This window comes from Anopheles gambiae, chromosome 3, assembly GCF_943734735.2.
Source record: "Anopheles gambiae chromosome 3, idAnoGambNW_F1_1, whole genome shotgun sequence".
NCBI lineage: Eukaryota > Metazoa > Arthropoda > Insecta > Diptera > Culicidae > Anopheles > Anopheles gambiae.
In genome coordinates, this window is record NC_064602.1 from 19,583,970 (window position 1) to 19,603,813 (window position 19,844).

The following is a 19,844-nucleotide window of genomic DNA, read 5'->3' on the forward strand; positions in this document are numbered from 1 at the left end:
CGGGGTGGGTGGGAGATGCGGTGCGAATTGATCGACACCGGTTTTAGTAGGGCTTGCCTGGTGGACAGGTCCATCAGAAGGCGAACAAGGGACAGTGGAAGAAACGTGATTGGCGTGGGGATGATAAGCCGGTCGCCAGCAGCAGCAGCAGCCATCGTTCAACTCTGCAAGTCACACATCAACGCATTGCTTCCCGATAACCATTATGGGGTGTGTAAATGGGATTGAAATTTAAGGGTTTTCACTGGCTGCTCTTCACGATTGAACCATCAGAGAGATGGGCACAAATGGAAAGAATTGAGTTGTGGAGTACATCAATAACTCAGACAAATCTAGCTATATCCGAACTCCACAGCATTTAACTGACTACCATCAATTAAAGAGTAGGCACCAGATCACCCCCTGGTGGATCCCGCGTGGCCCAGTTTCTGGTCAGCTTGCGGCAAAAGAAATGCGTCACAAGTTTACGCGCCCGAGACGCCTCTCACCGCCGTGTCAATTGATCCCGCCAATATAAATCTATTACCAATTTTATTGAAGATCGACACTACCAGCCAATGTCCCTGGGAAGTTCCAGCTACATTGGCGTTATTAACTGTGCGCAGTGTCTGCTGGAGTCATTTTCAATCATATTTTGCAACTTGCATGTGCCTTTCAATGCTAATAAAAACAACATTTTGAACGATCTTATTTCCCAGTGTAAATGATATGGGAGATACAAATTAAGCTGCGTCTAGCAGAAGTTAACGCATGACGGTACACACTACTACCGTTAGCTACGCATCGTAGTCACCGTAACCGGTAGCAACACCGCCAAACAGGCTCCGGCCGTAAGCGATTAAACTTCACTTAAGTACGGCGAGCCTAACTAGCTACACGATCACGCAGCTAATTGAGTTTCCGGCTGAGGGTTGTTTTGATTTTGCTCACAAGCCGCTTACTAGCCGCGTAGATCGGATGCGAATCTGAAGGTGATGTTCGGTACAAGTTGCAATGTAAGAGTAGTGGTGAGAGCAACTCTACCCCGTTAAGAGTGTATTGGTGATGCCCGCTCAAAGGTAGACGTAGTTCAGGCTCTATTAGGACGACTTCTGTAACCATCAGTCGCGAATGGGGGTTAGTGAATGTCACGCGAATTGATTGATGGCTACATGGGGCCGGCCAACATCCAAGCGGAATATGCCACCGTACTTCTCCAACTGCACGTGATGATCATGATGATGATGACTAACCGACGAAAGCCGGACGTGAATATCTTTGGTTTTGTTTCTTTTCCCCAATCGACCGCGGAACACCTCTAAGAGCTCAGACGTGCCAATATTGCCAATTCTTTAGGATCTTCAGGTGTTCCAGCAGGCAGCTTGGAAAGACAACATTACTCACTACAATTGGAGCTTTCTGTTTTGGGTCAGCGGGTTTGGGGTTTCGGTGTGATCTCCCCCAACATCTTCAAACGCCTACTACGCTCCACAATGCATTGAATGAAGGTTTGCATTGTTGAAGCTGATGGTATTAGCGATCGTTCGTCTCTTGTCGGCGGCTGTTCGTCGTCCTATACCTCCTTCCCCCTATTGTACGCTAATTATTATTTGCGCTTAGCTTCATTTGGTGTGGGCCGTAGAGCGACGCGTCGGGACCTGCTTACTTTCAAATATTTACACGCCCGAATTGTATTCGCGCAAACGAGCAGTCTTGTTTTCTAGCCATCTTGTTCATCCAGGGTCGGGAGTTGTGTACATTGGGCCGCCTCATCTTCGACAACGCGTACATGTCCGTGAGACCGGTGCGGAATCTTCAAATGTAACGAGGAACCAGGAGCAAAGGAGGAGCATGCGTTGTCAGCCTGTCAGTTTCTGTATTCTTTTGCTTTCGTTCACATGTTTTGCAGTTCGCATTGTGATCGTTTGTATCAAAAAGGTGACATGTTACCTCTTTTACCCCTCAAGAGTAAACTTCCTCTTGGCAAAGGGAGGGACACACCTTTCATCCTGGTTTTTTGAACACCTTTGTTGGAATTGGAATAACCGTAGAATGAATCATCTCTATAGCATTCAACCCAGGAGAAAGTAAATTGATCAAATTCAATCAAGTTTTTCATGTGAGTAAATTTTTAATGTTACAGTTTTAAAACCTTTTCCAACAACTTGCAAACCTAACCGTATGCAATTCCAACTCTCGTCCGACAGTTAACCTCTACGCGTTTTATAACTCTATTACCTCAAGGGTTTGGGACGGGGATGCAAAAATAAAGACCATCGGTCTCCCTTTCGGGTGTACGACACACGGCGGCGTTCGATCTCGATCGCACGACGTTGAAAAGTTGAGTGACAGGTGATTTACATTGGCTTTAGGAGTGTGTGGTCCAATTCCGCAGGCTCCATTTCATCATCCCATAATCCGCACGTTCAGTGGCCAAAAGATCGAGAGAGGGCGAGGAAGGGAGAGACCGAGAGATCAACCACGATCGAGGGCGGGGTACGTGTCTGTGTGTGTGTGTGTGTGTGTGTGTGTATGTTTGTGCACACGGGCGCACAGTAACATGCAGTTTTGAGGACCACAACACGATCGGAACCTTTCACAATCGTACATGTTGGCGGCTATTTGCACGGTACCCATGGCGTGTGTAGTTTTATCTTTCTTTAAGCCGATCAGAGTCGATCGGTTGGTAAGCCGGGAAATTACCGTTCGAGATTTTTGGGGACCTTTCAATCGGAAGTCTCAAGGGAGATAACTTCACTACCGCTTGATTCGCAATCATCCGGGGGTTATCGAACGAAACCGGTGATCCAGCTCTCGCTCGTTTTATTCATCGTGTTTTGTATCTTGCTATCGTGCTACACTACAAACCGTAGAGAATATATAAACCATCACAAGAGGCGCACCAACTTCAAAGTAGATGCTACATTTTGTTTTATTTATTCTGAGATTCTGTCTGTTGACACATGGGGGGGAAATGGATTTTCCTTCGCGGAGCTGAATTTTTATTTTGGCTTTTCGCTTTTTCGCTGCAGTTTGCTCCAATTTTTGCGATTGTTTATATAGCGCTCTTGCTCACCACCACACGTCAGCGGGAGTGCAACATAATCTCACGACTGGCGTTGTTTGCAATCGGTGGACGATGGATGCGATTTAATTGACGCAAGCGCTTGTGTCATTAAATCTTCGTATCCGCCCGGATCGCTTTTAACGGCCGCAGTGTTTAAATGTGTCACGTACGGGGTAATTTCGAGATTAATCGTGACATTCGTTACGAAACCATCGACAGAGATGATATTCATTGAAGCAGAAGTGGAATTGATGCTTCAAATCAACTTAAAGTCTAAAAGATTTGTAATCAACACTTGACGCTATCGGTTTGAAGGAATTGCATAAATCTCTTACCAGATATAATAAAAGCCTGTGTTTGGTCCCGTTCACATACCTGTGAAATAAATCAAAGAAGAAAAATAAAATTAGAGCTAACTATAACAGTCATTAAGGTGGTTTTTGCTGAACATGAAAACATTGGCATTTTTTTCTGGAGTTTGTAACACTTGCGTGCATTTTGTTAGTACATTTTGTTGCCTCATGCTTCTAGGAAGGAAACCTTTTTGCGCTTGAGTCTTGATATAAAATGAGAAAAACACTGCAAAGCAGCAGCGGTTTGCCATGCTGCGTATGACCCGATAAAACCAATTCCCCATTAACACACCATTAATTTTTAATTACTGTTGACAGTGGCATTACACGTTCCGAATTTATGATTGCCCACGATCGATATCAAAATTGGGCAATGTGTTTTTTAAGGCGTAGTATTGGAAACACGATACAACGATCGATAACGATTGATTAATGTCAAAACCTGCGCAATAACCTAATGAACATTCATCAACTCAATGTACCATGGGTTCCAATTGAAGAAAAAAAACACACAATTTAAAGAAAATGTATCCTGCTGGTGGGAAAGAGAAAAGTGTCTGGTGTCGTGGGTACCAATGTTTTAATTAACCAACAACGATCACACCGGGAGGCTGCAGCAGTGCAAGGCGATATCTCGCGTCATTCACACATTTAGGTGACATTGGGTGATTTAATAAGCGTGCGTTGCGGGGTTGCGCCGGCTTTTTTTCGCACTCACACACTGTTTGGTTATCAAATATCAACCGGTTTAATGCAGGACTTGCTTGGTTTGGAAGAAAGAAAAACTACGAGAAACCCCGAAACACCGACAACAGGCGATCATGTTCACGCACGTGACGGAGGAGCTTGTGTGCAGCACTTGATTAAGGTCTCATTAAGGAAAGATGACGAATTACCAACTGTCATACGATGCGTTGTTGCATCAATAAATTCACAATGCCGATGCCACGAAGCGCCTGTGAGTGGACAACGGAAAGGTGTGAACATCATACCAAAACCAGAAGAAATTACGACCTACGGACAATGGCTGCGTGAACAAAACATGTTTTTGTGGCTGCGTGTAAGGAAACAGCGACGGAAAAACAAAAGTTTAATATGTACCACCACACCACACCAACTACATTTTGCTGGCAATGCGGCGGAACGGAATGGGCAGCTTGATTATTGGATCACAATTTTGGCAACGATTTTTAATTGCTTTGCGGTGTGGTGTGTTTTTCAGGCTTTCGTTCTGCGCCTGTTTAAACAAACAATTAAAATGACTTGTAAATTAACAAAAATACAGTTCTTTCGACGCATTGCTTATTTTTTTTTTTCATTGCGCTTCATTGGATTCAACCAGTTTTGTATGATGATTTGCGCTACAAACTTGCGCCAACATTAAACCAGTAACTTTATGGCATACATCGCAACAGAAACTGAGAGTAACAAAAAAAAAAAGAGAACCGCTCCGCAAGATTGCAATTAAGTTCCCGTGGTGCAATTGGCAATTTAATACTCTCGATAAATGACATAAATGTAAAAAGTCGAGCAGCAATACTCGAACCGTTCCTGTTTTGAACAGTTGCCAAGTGGTACAATTTAACGAACGCAATTCTGCGGAAATTTCCCTTTTGCGTTCACTTTTTTGGCATACTTTCTATGCCGACAGAGGCCTTTAACGACGACTTCTTCGAGCGAAATGAGCGCGTATTTCATCTGGATAATTTTTATTTCCTTTGCCGCCAAAAACGATAACAATTTGTGTTGTCACATAGGCTGCGCAGAAGCAGGGAAAAAGGCTATTTTGGAAGCACCGAAGCAAGTTGTGCAGGGTACCGTTTTGTAACAATAAAATGAGCAAATTGAGCTTCTCTATACACCAGCGTGCCTTTCTCTTGTTTATATTTTTGAATAAAAACGACCCCCAAAAACCCGACCGAAGATCGATAAAACTTTAAATTTTAAATTGATATTTAAATTGAAAATCTTTATATTCCATCAAACATTTGCATTACACCAGAATCCTTAATCGATTTCTTTGATTTTTGGATACAACGCTCACGCACGGCTCGACTAAAACTGGCAAGACCTGGCTACAACATCGCCAGTTCCCTCCTTCGCCCCATCTAATACCATTTCGGGTGCATTAATAGCGCTTTTTATCGGGCAAACAGCGATCTTTGCGCCGCAAAGACAATCGCTTTCAATTTTTCCAATCTATACACCCCCGGGAATGGGAGGGAATTTTTTTTCTGTTTCCGTTGGTGGCATCAGACACAGCCAAACCAGCCAAAGAATGTCTCAATAAAGGCGCGCTCGCTTCCAGGCATACCTTTTGGCGTGTAACAAATTATCGGCCCCGGGGACCGTAGCTGTCATGACATCAGCGGGAGCGGAACCTCAACGGTCATCAAAAACGCTGGCCCGATATGCGCCCGGCTTGGATCGATCGCTTGTTTTCGGTTAATATTTTACAGCTTCCATAAATTGATTCTGAATTGGTTGCAGGCAGGCGGGCTGCACTTAGGCGACGATTCATCGCTGACAGACATGCAAACGCCAAATAAAAAAAAAGTCCGCAAAACCATCAAAAGATTATTGTGTTTCTTCACGCTTGAGGGAGGTGTATAAAAAAACATGCTTTTTGTTCGCTGCCAGTGTCACATTTGATCGCGCATTTATTTCGATATTTTACCGATCGGTCGTTTTGATTTCCGTTGATTTATGGGACAAAGGTTTCGTGTTTGTTGTTCATAAAAATTCTTTTTCTTTTTATTGAATTTACTATGTGGGAAAAGAGCTTTAAATATAGTAAAAACACAATTGATTTTTTAAACCTTCAAAATGAAGTAAAACTGCTAATTTTAAAATTATTAAACAAGAACAAAAATAAAAAGCAGCAAAATACATATAAACAACGTGAAAGGTGTAAAAATTCAACTTAAAACATGCCGTTTTTTCATAAAGACTAAAAAAGAAATGTACAATAAGAGCAGGAAACTGTCGTTAATAAACGAAACGGAAAAACATTAACATCGAGGGCGAAAGGTGATCATAAAAGTCGCCGAATGGCACCGCTTCCTGCAGCAGGCTTTATCAACCATTGCCTTGCTTTCCCCACCCGGTTACCGGAAGGCGCTTTTCTTTTATCTTGCAGTAAAATTTATGTACTGCAAACGCTCACAATCATTCGTACCGCCCATGGCCCCAACCGAAAAAGAAAGAAACTAAATCCCAACGCCTCCTCTCTCAGGTTAAGATATCATTCGGCGCGCTGAAATCGCCGCTTCGACTTCAGTTTCTTGCTGTGCGTTTGCTATTTTATCCTTCCGGAGTTGCCCTTTCATGTAACCTGTTGCACCCGCCGCTGGAGCCGCTTGAGCAGAAAAAAGGGCAAATAAGGGGATTACGGGGATTTGTTTTTTTATTTTGTTTTCGTTCACCTTCATTTACGATGCGCCACAACGGGTTTACGACACCGACCGACACACGGGTGATGCAAGTGTGTGCCACCGTCGTCCACCCCGGAGTGTAATGCAATTCGCGAGGAGATCGCGGTATGATCGCTTTGAAATTGTTCAGCTTTATTCCGGTACTTTATTTCGCTTTTCCGCAAACATTTCGATCGATCGCATTTTCGTGGTGTGCACTCGCTAAACCCGTCCCCCACCCGTCTGTTGTTGCTCCAAAGCCGATAATTTATGGTGGCCTTTTTGGTGGGTCGATCCGATTGCGATCAGGTGCGCATAAACATCGTAATACACGGTTGGAGTGATTCTAAAAAGGTGCGTAAGTTGAATGCATTTCTCCAACCCATTTGATCTCAACCAGCAACCTTTTGGGGATCACTTGTTGGTGATTCCATCTTGCACCAACACCAAAAGTCACTCCCGCTATGCTGCTCGGTGCACCCAGTGTGCTGCACGTTGTATCGTTAATTTACAGACACATTTTATGTTGCCTCCGGTTAGCCGCTAAAATATGGCTTCATTTGGGAACGATTGCAGGGGTTATTAAAATGCTATTTCCTTCGTAAGGAAAACTTATGAGGAGAGAGTAAAGCATTGAAAGATCCTTGGGTTTGTTCGCTTGCTACTGATTCCTTTAGCTTCGAAAATATATGTTACAGAATGATGGGACAAATGAGCACATTTAATGCTTGGTATCGATTTTAGATAGACAATTGCAGTTAATCACCCGCTAAAATAATAAGATTTTTTTAAAATCAATACAGTACAGAACATTACGTTACAGTACAGTACATTACAGTAAATTATAAGATCTTCTACGTGTTTTAAAACAATACAAATTTATTACGATCTTGAATACACCGGTTTAATGTTTTCTAGATTGAGTCATTAGATACACCGATGCAGCTAAATACATGGCTCTTTTTTATAACATTGCATTGATTGTAATTGATCCTCTTTTTAGGTAATGTATTAAACATGGTATGATAATGATATTAATCTTCAAAAAGCAAATAATGGGGCCCTTCACGATTCTAGCCAGTCTATTGAATGGAGTTTGTCAGTTGGAGGCTGAAATCATGTAAACGCTCCATACAAAACCACACACAAAACTAGCCTGCAATTTTCAGTGTCGATTATTCTAGCCTCAAAGCTAGAATTAGATTCGAGTACCTGCTCGAAAAATGGCCAAACAAGGTGGTGTTTACATTTATCCCAAGGTGTATTAAAGAGATCTGGTGATGGAATCCAGAATCAAAGTGTATGTAGTCCAGGTGGTCTTTTTATAACCAAATTTGAATATCACTTTTTGACAGGATGGGTGAAAACTTTAGTTCAAACAAGCTTTCTGGAGGCTTGACGAATACACAAAACACTCTTAAAATCTTCATTCAGAAACATAAGCGATAAAAATCAGCCTTCGAAATTCATACACCTTGGGATAAGCCCACCTGTATATTATACTATTATACTTAGATAGCTGCTCGAAAACTGCTAGACAATGTAAACAGCTCACAGTTATAAATTTCAGCCTACCAACTTAAAACGGAAAGGATCAATTCATTCAAACAGTTTTTGGATAATTTGTTTTAATTAGTTACCGGATTAAAAGGACACTGTCGATGCATCCTCACTGTATTAGCAGCAATGGACTAGTTCTGGCTAGGTTAGGTCCTGAGGAACATTATAAAACGTTTCATAGAGGCATTCAGTTTGGGCCGGTCTGGTGGTACAGTCGTCAACTCGTACGACCTAACAACATGCCCGTCATGGGTTCAAGCCCCGAATAGACCGTGCCCCCATACGTGCGACTGACTATCCTGCTATGGTAACAATAAGTCACTGAAAGCCAAGCTCACTTCACTAGTGGGTACAGGCAGGCCTTGACCGACAACGGTTGTTGTGCCATTGAAGATGAAGAAGAAGAAAAGGCATTCAGTGTACGAAAAAGCACCTCTTGCATAGCATCCATATTGGGGTTGGAAAACGCTCATTTGGAAAAATGGTATAACATCTAAATTTTACAAAAATAAAACCTAAATAAATCCCTTTTAAAAATGATGAATTCTTATTTTTATTTTGAATTTGAGGAAGTATATAAAAACAACTCAGCTACTCTAAATCGTCATTCATACGTTAAATATCAAACATACGCTAAATATTTGGTGGTGTGTATTAATTATTTGCGTCCTCTATTGATTCCCGTGCCCTTTCGCTCCCTCTTACTCTAATTTTAACACACCCAGCACCTTGAAAGTACATAAAGCAGCTCTCGTGTCGCATTTTCTTAAAACTCCTTTTTCTCTGGTTTTTTTGTTGTTGTTGTTGTTGTTCGAGGACTTGATCGTAATCTGTCGATTAAGATTGAGCACGGTACAATATCATTGCCCAAATCGCTTACAAACAGGTTACTGACAATGAAAAAAGTGCCCCCAACACAATCCAATACCGCCCGATACCTGCTAGGGCAGCACGGCCGGGCAGGCAAGTGATTAATGCTTGCTGCCGGGCACTTCAAACGCGATCGAATTGACCGAAATTATTACCGGTCGTCCGCCGCTGCAGCTCCGATAGCCCCAAAGCGCGCCGAAAACCGTGCGCAATAGAGTTGTAGCAAATAGGTGCACAGTAAGCAGAGAGAGAGGGGGCTGCGAGGAGCCACCATCATCACTGCGCGATATTATCGGGGATCGAAGTCGCAATTTTTGTTTTTGGGTGTGACAGTTCGCACAGTGCTATTTATTTGCACGACCCTGGAAAGTTGATAGATTTAAAGCGCGGTAAGGTTGGCAGAAGCCGAAAGCAAAACAACAACAGCAAAATCCCTCGCGAGCGCCAGTCATAACAACAAAGCGCGTTACGGATATCCTTCGGTTGGTAGGTATGGCAGGTGAAATGGAGCAGAGTTAAATTGCTTCTCCTGTTCGCATGTTTGTACGGTGCTTTGTCTTGTGCTTGGGGACGCATAGCCGGGGGTGTTTGATTGATAACCGTTTAGAAATGATTCAAGTTGTCCATTAAATTGCGTAAAATTAAACACTTGGCGCAGTGGCGCAGAATCGCCGAAAGCGCAGCATGCGTGTTTGAGGATTAACCCAGTTCTTTCGCTTGCTTTGCGGGACGGTCACGATGGTCGTGCATATAAACTGCCAGGTGAGGATAATCGGGTAATGTCGTCACGGTACGTTTAAAGAGTTTTGTTCGCTTTAGCAAGATTTGGCAGAATTAGCAAGTCGTATCATGTTGTTGTAGGGCAGCAACATCAAAGAAGCGAAGCGTTTGTCTTTTAACTGCATCACGCAATAATACGATTGTTTGCTTTAGTGCTCTAGAATGCACTACAAGGATTACCCCGAAAACCGTCTATTTGTTGGGAAATTAAAGTAATCATAAAGAATTTCAACAAAACGAAATAAAGCGTGTTCACCACTTAATTTGATCACAACAGGCACAATGTTTTGAAAACAATTTTAACCATCCTAAGCTCCCACACCTTCTCAAACCATAAAATCGGGCCTGTTTCCCTATTACACGATCTGTTTACCCGTCAACAATTGACCAGAACCGTTTTGTTTACATCGTTTGCCGCTTCTGCTCGTTGGCTCGAAATGCACATCAGACTGGCACGATAAGAGAGCACATTTCACTGTTTTCCAGCGCACACATGCGCCAATTAAACAACATCGCGCATTAGCAGTGTGATTAACGCGCCGCTTCAACGTTATTGGTCGGCGGTTGCCACTTGGAACGATTTGCCAAAGTGTCGAGCACTTAAATCCATTGCTCCGAGGGTCCGTTGTGATCGACGTTCGGCGGCAAGCGCGTGTGGCCGAGCGTGTAGTTAGTGGCGAATTGAATTGCAGACACTGCCAAATGGTTCGTGTTTGCCACATTGCACATTTGCAGGACCGAAGGAGTGCAATCGGCGATAGAAGCTTGACCGCAGGGGCTAATTTTCAAACCGTTTTGCTGCAGCGAAAGCGGCCGCATACACTTCGGGCGTGCTCGTGATTGAGGGCTCTATCAAATAAAAGTTTATGGGAGTTTAATAAACATCAATTGCATTGTGCGGCGCTCTGTGCGGTACAGCTAGTAATTTGTAGCAACAGCAACGCACGGAGCAATCATTTCGTTATGCCTAGAGCTTTGGAAACGATGAAAAACGATTCAAAAAGCTTAGAGACTTTTATCATTTTTTCTCTCGAATATCTGTTGAATGCGAAATGAAGCAATTATTGTCAAAAATCCTATTAATTCAAAAATCTCACAAACAAAAGCTTGAAGAACAACCGCTCGAAAAACATCCGACCAAGTGTACTCGAATAACGGTTTGCACTAGTCGCCGCTAGATGGCGCTGCTACCGTGCGCTAGCGATCGATGTACAGTGTGCGTCCAACGATTCGCATTCGTTGGCCAGAAGTATAACCGTTTTATTGGAAATTAGATGCTTGTTCACACAAGTAGAAAAAAGAGTATAAGATATATTTGGAAAGCTATAAAATATTTCTGCACCAAAAGAACATCCACAATTTAAAAAAAAATATTAAAAAAAACACAAAGCAGTTGCTTGCAGTGTGCAAACAAACTTTGATGTGAATGTGATAAAGATAAAAAAGGTCTTAATACATTACATACGTCAAAGTACTTTGAGCCTTTCTCCAATTCTGTGAAAAGGATTATGACTGCTGATGTGCTCTCTGGAGCGACCCTAGAACTCCGATTAGGACTCCGGAAAAAATAAGAACCACTAGTTCCACCCGGAGTTTCAGTCGTTTAGAGTCGTCTAGATTTTCTATGATTTGTGTCATTTCACTTCGCTTTCTATGGCCTTGAAATTGCACAAAACTTGTTTACCCTTGTTTTAAACCATTCGCTATTTACTCCATCCTTAAGAAAGAAAAAAAAAGCATTTTCAGCTCGATTTGGTTTTAATTACATTTCACGTCTCGCATAACCGTATCTAATTACTTCTCCAACCAACCGGTTCACTGCTGTCATTGCTCGGCTGCTGCCGCTGCACGGGTGTTGCTGCTAATGTTTACCCATTTCTCTACTCATTGGTTGCAAATCCATGTCAACATTTGCACTCATATCGCCGCAGCATTCGATCGAACTGACTTACGAGGTCCGCACGCGTTCGTCCGATTGCATTTCCTCTCGCGCAACGTGTGCTACGTTTGCTACCAATTAGTCTCCGGCGCGAGTGCGGCGGCCTAGCCGCAATGGCGCGAGACCCAACCGGTTCGCTCTAAAACGTCGTCGTTCCTCTCTTGCTAATCGTGCTGCAGTATCATAAAATCAAATATAAGGTGTTAATGATTACGGTGACGGGCACGTGAATATGTTTTATCCCCAGCGCCCGGCCCGTGAGCGCACAGTTCGAGCGGAAATGCCTCTCATCTGTGGGGCTCTGTGGTGCAGGAAAAAAAGGAGTTTAGGAGATAATTTTTCCGAAAGATTGACCCTGCTGATAGAATGAATTATTGCCGGCACTAATTTACGACATGCGGTGGTTGTTTTCGATACGAAACGAATGATTTGCATACATTGCTAATGCGCTTTTAGAGCCACGGTTGGCGGAGGGGGGTTAGAGACAGTTTTCAATTAATTTTACGCATATTTTCCATCTTTCATTTATTATTCCGTCAACATTTGCCGACCGGTTGGGGCGTTTTGCATTGGCTGAGCATTTTTCTTCCAGCATCTCTTAACGCATTCATCATGCAAAGCCGTGTCAGAACCGTATGTTTATGACGTTTATCGGATCGCCGTTATCTGGTTAACAGTTTCGGCAACACGAATCAATACGTGGAATTCGTGGTAGAGAGAGAAAGAGAGGGGAAAAAGGTGCAGCAAAAAAGCAAACTACATGTCGCGGTCATTTCGAATGTAGATTACATGAACAGTAAACGTTTAACCATTCATCAGCCGGCTGCCGACGGCCGGAGGGCATCGGGCTTCGTCGGAAGGAACAGGTTTTGGGAGCAGACGATCTCGTTGCTTTATTTAAATAGTATACATTCAGATGTATTTCAACGATTTATTTTTAGATTTGAATTTAAACATTCAAATTAAAAGAAATAAATCCGTTCAAACGAGTTTAATTACTCAATCAGAATAAAACAACAAACAACTAACAAACACTAATCCACGTTCGGCTGAACTAAACGCCTAAAGGTATGCAATTTCATCACTTTTAACTATTTTTAATAGCTAAGAGGTAAAATTTAGCAATTATGCATTGAAAAGGATTTCAGAATAAAATAATAATGGAAATGGGTTTACGTCAAATAACCCAAAAAAGCATTAAAAAGTACATTTCATGTCTAATATTCAGTTTTGACCAAAGCAAAGTGAATGTTTAGACCTGTTTCGTCAAACAGCCTTGGCAACATTGTTAACTCAAAGCTGCGCTTCTTATCAAATTCAATGCATATAACTCAACAAATTTTGCAAATCGTAACATTTCATGATGTAATCCATTAAGTACAATTAAACTGTCAAAAGCTCGAAGATTAATTGCAATGCCACACACCAAACACATGCCCACACACATACACACATATTTACATCGATAGATTGTGTGCAGTGGTGCCGTGTGCTGGTGCATTTCACATTACATAATTATATCCCTTTTGCATTCCACCCATCGCATCACTCGCAGCAGCAGCAAGAGGGGTCCGTGTTTCGTGCAGATTGTTTATAAATTAAGTAATCGCCGCAAACCAAACGGTAGCAAGGTGATTGGCAACGGAATTTGAAGGAACGGCTCGTTCCAGACGCACGCGAACATAAATCGCATAAGCGCAGCGCGTCCCTCCTCTGTCACCCGCAACCATCGTCACGTTCATTAGCACACGTATCGGTCGAGAGTGTCCTGTCGCACTTACGACGGCCCCCAACGCCAAATCGAGCCCACGGTGCGCGGTGTGTTCGTGCCCATTCAGTTACCGTTTCTTAAATTGCACAAACACACACACACACATTACCGAGTTAGTGCGGCCATCGATTTCCCAGATGCCTCCGGGGGGCTTCGAAGACTCTAAGGTAAACCGGGAGGGAGGGTTGCACCTAATCCAACTATCTCGGGGGGTGGTGGGCTAAAACGGTTGCACCAGTGAAACTGCACGAAAAACGGTAGCTAGAAGGTTGTCTGTTTTGTTTGCACGGGGATATTTTGCTCTAGACTTATTTGCAGAAACGGGTTCGCTGCCAGGGGGATCGTTGATGTCCTTTTTCGGTGGCTGTCAGCCAGTCTAGTGGACGGTTCACGACGTGTTGTAGAATTTGTTAGAGCACTACAAGAAAACTACTCGCAAAGTGATTACGCGACACACCTGGAGACACGGTCGATTGAAAGTGAATTAGTTTGCTGACTTAATTCACTAGCGTTGGAATAAAGGTAAAATGTAAAAACAAAAGTAAACTAAGAATGTATGTGCATTGGACTATGTTCGATATAATCGAAGGTACGACGAAGTTTTTAGTGGTTTATTGGAGAATTTTTAGATCGTTTATTTAATTGAGTAATTCTCATGAATACAAAAAAAATAAGAATGTTGTAAAAAAAACTAAATAAGGGCCTTTTCCCATTTTAAGATCATTAGCTGAAATTTCAGCCAGTAAGCTGTTTGCATTGTATAGCAGTTTTCGAGCAGATATCAAAGTGGATATAATATACAGGTGGAATTATCCCAAGGTATATATATTTAGAAGGCTGATTTTTATCGCTTCTGCTTCTGAATGTAGAAAGAGTGTTTTGTGTATTCGTCAAGATACCAGAAAGCCTGTTTGAGCAAAAATTTAGCCGTCCTGTCAAAAAGTGACGTTCAAAGTTGGTGATAAAAATAGGCTATTAAATCACCTGGACCTACATACACTTTGATTCTTTGACACTTTGATTGGGAAAATTGAAAACACGACCTTGTTTTGACATTTTTTGACCAGGTACTCGAGTCTAATTCTAGCTATGAGGCTGAAATAATCTAGGCTGAAAATCGCAGGCAAGTTTTGTGTGTGGAGTGTAGATATGATTTCATAATGTATTCATGATATGTGTCATAGCTAATATCGTGAAATGTCCCTAAATTATATTTTTTTTGTCAACTAAGATCCTAGAATTTGCTTGCGTTGTTTGGTGTCCAAACCAAGTGACCTATATAGACATGATAGAAAAAGTTCAGAAAAAGGTGACACGCGCTATGTTTTATCGTCTTCCTTGGCCAAACCAAATGCCACGCCCCCCTTACCATGTCAGGTGTCAGTTATTTGGTCTCGGAACTTTAGAACACAGGAGAAAGAATGCTCAATGTAATTTCATGCATAAATTATTAAATGGGCTTATTGATGCACCTGAAATTTTAAATCTGATCAGCTTTTCTGTACCTATTAGGGATCTTAGAAGCAGGTCTTTAATCAGGATCCCATTTCAATCTTCTTCATTTGGCGCTAACGACCCTTTAATTAAAATGTGTGTCAGCTACAATAGACTTGAATCATCTGCAGATTTTCATATACCTGTTTCTCGCCTTCGTCAGATGTAAAGGGCTAGTGTTATTTATGTTTAAGATGTTTACTAATTAAGAATTTGTATCTGTTATTTAGGCCTATTTCCCGATACGTAAATAAATAAATAAATAAATAAATAAATAAATAAATAAATAAATATTTTTTGCTTTTTTCAATTTGATTGTCCGAAGGCTTCGTTTACTTTGTTTCATTTAGATATAAAGTCGAATCTCTCTTATTTGAGAGATAATGGGACTGTCGAATAATAGGGGTTTTCAAATTACAGAGGTTGAAAGTGAATGAAAGGTCCATAAAACAAGAAAGAGACAGAACATTTAGTATGCAGCGTTAACTGTTACTATTGGAAACTACAAACACGATTGCCAATATGAGCATACATCATTCAATAACCATGGAAACACCACACACAAATAAGAGGGATGTAGATTTCAGAGGTTTTCCAAATTATAGGGGCAAAAATGTACTGGAAATGAAGGGACGGTGGAAAATGTTCAAACAAGAGAGGGTTTTTGTAATTGGAGAGGTGTCAAATAAGAGAAGGTTCACTGTATAAGATATTAAAATATTGTTTGCAAATGCTTTAAAAAGGCTTTTGGAATGCCTGTTTTGGAACAAAAAATCTAAAATTGCAATTATTTCGGAAGCACCTTCAGAAAACCATTCAAATAATTCAACTAAACGCAATAGATTCGCTTTACCCTGGCCTACATTTTTAACTATCATGGAGAGTTGATGATTTGTTTTATAACTATGAGTAACATTCGTTTTAAAAATGAACAAATATAGATCACGAAAAACAATTAGACTGTTTGAACACAAATAAAGAAACAGAGAAAACCCCCAAATAATGCGAAATAGGTTGCACAACAAAGTATCAAAAACGTAGTAATGAGTGCATCAAGCTTTAAGTGGTTTCTTCAGATCAACTAGACCTTATTTAAGAAGCCAACAAACGAAAGATTGGCTCTCTCTTCTACTGCACCAAACAAACGAAACATTGTTTGCAATTATTAACCTCGCCTAAGGTCTAATTGCACCTGACCCTTGCACCACGCGACAAGGACCCACTGCTTTCCAGCACCACCTGTTACAGCGTAACCCTGAACAAGTGCACTCTCACATTTTGAAAAACTTTAATTAACCACAACCTGTGCACGGTAGGGCCTGTCCTGCTCTCTGCCACCCCTAAATCCCACCCAGCGTGGAAAGCATTTTAATAAATGAACAAATCTCCAACCGATCTCCACAACAATCTCCGCTGGGGCGGATCAGCAACCCGAAAGCCCTCGGGCTGCAGTTCCATACAGCAGAGCGGTTTTTCAGCGCCCTACCCTCCAAAAGGGTCTTAAAGCCATCCGAACAGGGCATGGACGGTGCATTTGTCACGGATGACATTTGCAAATGAGATGCACTTCGCATCCCGGTGGTGGGTCACCACCAATCGAGCGGAATTTGTTTTCACTGGGCCTCTGTGTGTTTTTGTTTCTCATTCCTTGAACCCTGCAGTACGATTTATGGGATAACGCGCGCTCTGTAAGTGCCAATCAGCCGCTTACAGGTTCAGTGAGCAGCAATGGGCAAAATAAATAAACCACACCACCGCTAAATATGATTTATCGACGCGCAAAGCCAAACCGCGTGCACGGACACTTTAATTGGTGTCTGCCTGCGAGCAGGAAGGTAGTAGGGCAGGATTATCAGCGCACAGGTTGGTGAAAAAGAGCATAATTTTACTGTGTGAAGGAAATCCATCTTGTGAAGGTGAAGCACTCGGACAGGCATCTCGTAAACTTGCTGGATAAAAAGGATGGAATTTAATGGGATTCAATCTCAATTTGCACTTCATATGATATAAATCAATTCCAATCATTTCCTTTATCCTCAATTTCTACAACATAATTTATTTGCATACGACCAAATAATACCTTTCCAAGGATATCAACACACAGACACAACCTTTGTGACGCAATAAACGCGCATAAAGCCTCTTTCAAGTGCTCCGGTTCACCTGCAGCTGCATAAAACGCAACCAATCAGTGGAAAAATCAATCATGTGCTGAGGCAAAAAAACCTCGTCCAAAGCACCCCCTGCCCACAATGCTAGATCGGTGTGATTTACGGGTATGTGCTGCATTGGTGACTCTGTCCAACATTAATCATTCCGCGGGGATGCATCGCGGGAAAACCTCGGCCCCCGGTGTACTGTCCGATTTCCCGCAGAGAAATCTTTTCTGTGTTATGCTTTCTCTTCTCGTAAAAGCCATAACATAACCGTTGTTTGGCGTCGAGTTCAGCGTCTCTCTCTCTTGCTCTTGCAACCGAACGCAATACCGTCTCTGTGTCGTGTCAAGTGAGGGAAAATTTATCGTTACATTCATCTCACGTTTTGCCGCGCACTGGACGAGTGAGATCCTTTTGGTAAGCACCGGTTCACTATGACCAAGCCCAAAAGTGGTGCCGTTTGCTGGAATTGCGCATGCATGTTTTTGCCTTTTTCTTGTCTTATGTTACCCTCCTCCCTCCTTAACTGAACCCCATCCGCTGTGGGCCCACTGGGTATCTACGGGAGAGAAAACTTTGACTCGTAGAAATGCATCCGAGGCTTGCAGCAAAAAATCGACGACATCGCCGCTCTCTCACCAAATGGGACGAACATGGACGACCTGCTTTTTGCTAATGGATGATGTGACGTGACGTGAACGGTGCCACAGCTGACACAGTGCCCGTATGTGTCCACCCGCCAACGATCGGTTCAAGCGGATTGGAATTTACAACCAGAAAAAGAAGAAGAAAAAAAAAAGATCACACCGTCGATCGAGCCTTTTCCGGTGGCACCAAGCTATGTTGTTCCGGAAATGCCATTACACATACACGCAAACACGCGCGATGTCCATTCGTTACCTATTCATCAACACGAAGCGCTGGGGAGCCACGTCCTTGTAGGATCGTGACGTAAAGCTTCCAGCAGCGGGAAATACCCGTCGCGAATGGCGTTTGTTGATTGGTTTTTATTATTCCAAAAAAAAAAAAAATAAGGGAAACACGGAGCAGTAGGGTAACTCTATTATGATTTTAAAATGTTTTAAAGTTGTTCAATAATGTGCTTCATATTGTTAAATTAGACGGCATTTTGTCAATGACTTCTATAAGAGCTATTGAATTTTTGTCACAAAAAATGATGATACTCTTTTTGACTAAGTGTACACTGCAGTCAAACGAGCGTTTCCCTAATACAAAAACATACTTTGTGACATTTTAGCATCTTACGCTTGGTTAGTCACTTTGTCATTACTTTTTTTTACTGTGACCAATTCTGCAAAATGTCACTGACATAATCATGACAAATTCCAACTGAAACAAAACCATATCAGCGTCACGAGCTCTACTGTGATGATCAAAGGTGAGACTCAAACAGTTGGTGCGACCATCACATGCTGGGTGACATTTTGTGCAAGCAACTTTTGGTCAGTCACTTGGTCGCGACATTTTCTCTCGGTGAGCATCACTATCGTAATGGGAGATATGCGGTGCGTGGGAGTCAACAAGCAACCAAGCACCCAAGCAAGAAAATGAGAATGTTTTCTCGCTCTGTTTGGCACGACAGACCATCAAACCAAACAGCGCGAGAAAGCATGCTCATTTTGTTGCTTTGGACCACATGCCAAGCATATTCCAAGAATGTCGTGATAATCACCGACAAAAAATTGTCATCGTCTTTCATTGTTCATTGCCGTGATCAAGTGAGTGACCAAGAGTTGCGTACTAAACAAAATGTCACCAAACATGTGATTGATCCACCAACTGTTTGAGTCTCACCTCTGATCATCTCAATTGTTTACGTGAGCTGATTTGAGCTTCGTTTCTGTCATGAGAATTGGTGACAGAAACAGTGACTTTTGGCAGCACTGTTCCCAGGCAGAAAAAAATCATGGTTATGCTTGCACCGGCATTAAGCTCAGCTTGTCAGTTTGAGTATCGCATTAGACTTAAGCTTTCTCATGTCGCGTTCGGCATGTCATGACGCACTTTCATTGAGTATCAGCGATGAACATCAAGCTACCCCGGTTATGTTCATTGTTTTCGGGGCCGATTATCACGTGATTCTCATGACATTTTGCAGTACTGGCTACAGCTATGACCTGTGGACTTCGATGCTCATAGCAGATCGCATGCTATGACTTAAGCTGACGATTATGTTCAAATAAAATCTCAAATGTAAATATCACACCTCAAGGCAAAACAAATATTTTTTTTTTTAAATGTTTTTGAAATGGAAGGCTTAGCATGACCAAATTACTCCATTTTCCCATACACAAAGTGAATGCTGCAGAGAGGACACTTGTAAGATTCTAAAAGGCAAAATTAAATTCAATTAATGATATCCTTAACTCATTAAAGGAAACGAAGAATTGCAACCAATTGTTCAACACTCCATTTGCCCTCCGTTAAACATTCTAGCCCAT

At 42.1% G+C, this 19,844-nt stretch overlaps 1 protein-coding gene across 16 annotated transcripts in view; it reads right to left on the reverse strand.

The window, feature by feature from the left end:
• The window catches only part of LOC1279830 (cGMP-dependent protein kinase, isozyme 2 forms cD4/T1/T3A/T3B), a 130,095-nt gene that overhangs the window by 72,237 nt on the left and 38,014 nt on the right, over nucleotides 1-19,844 (reverse strand). The window lies entirely within an intron of this gene.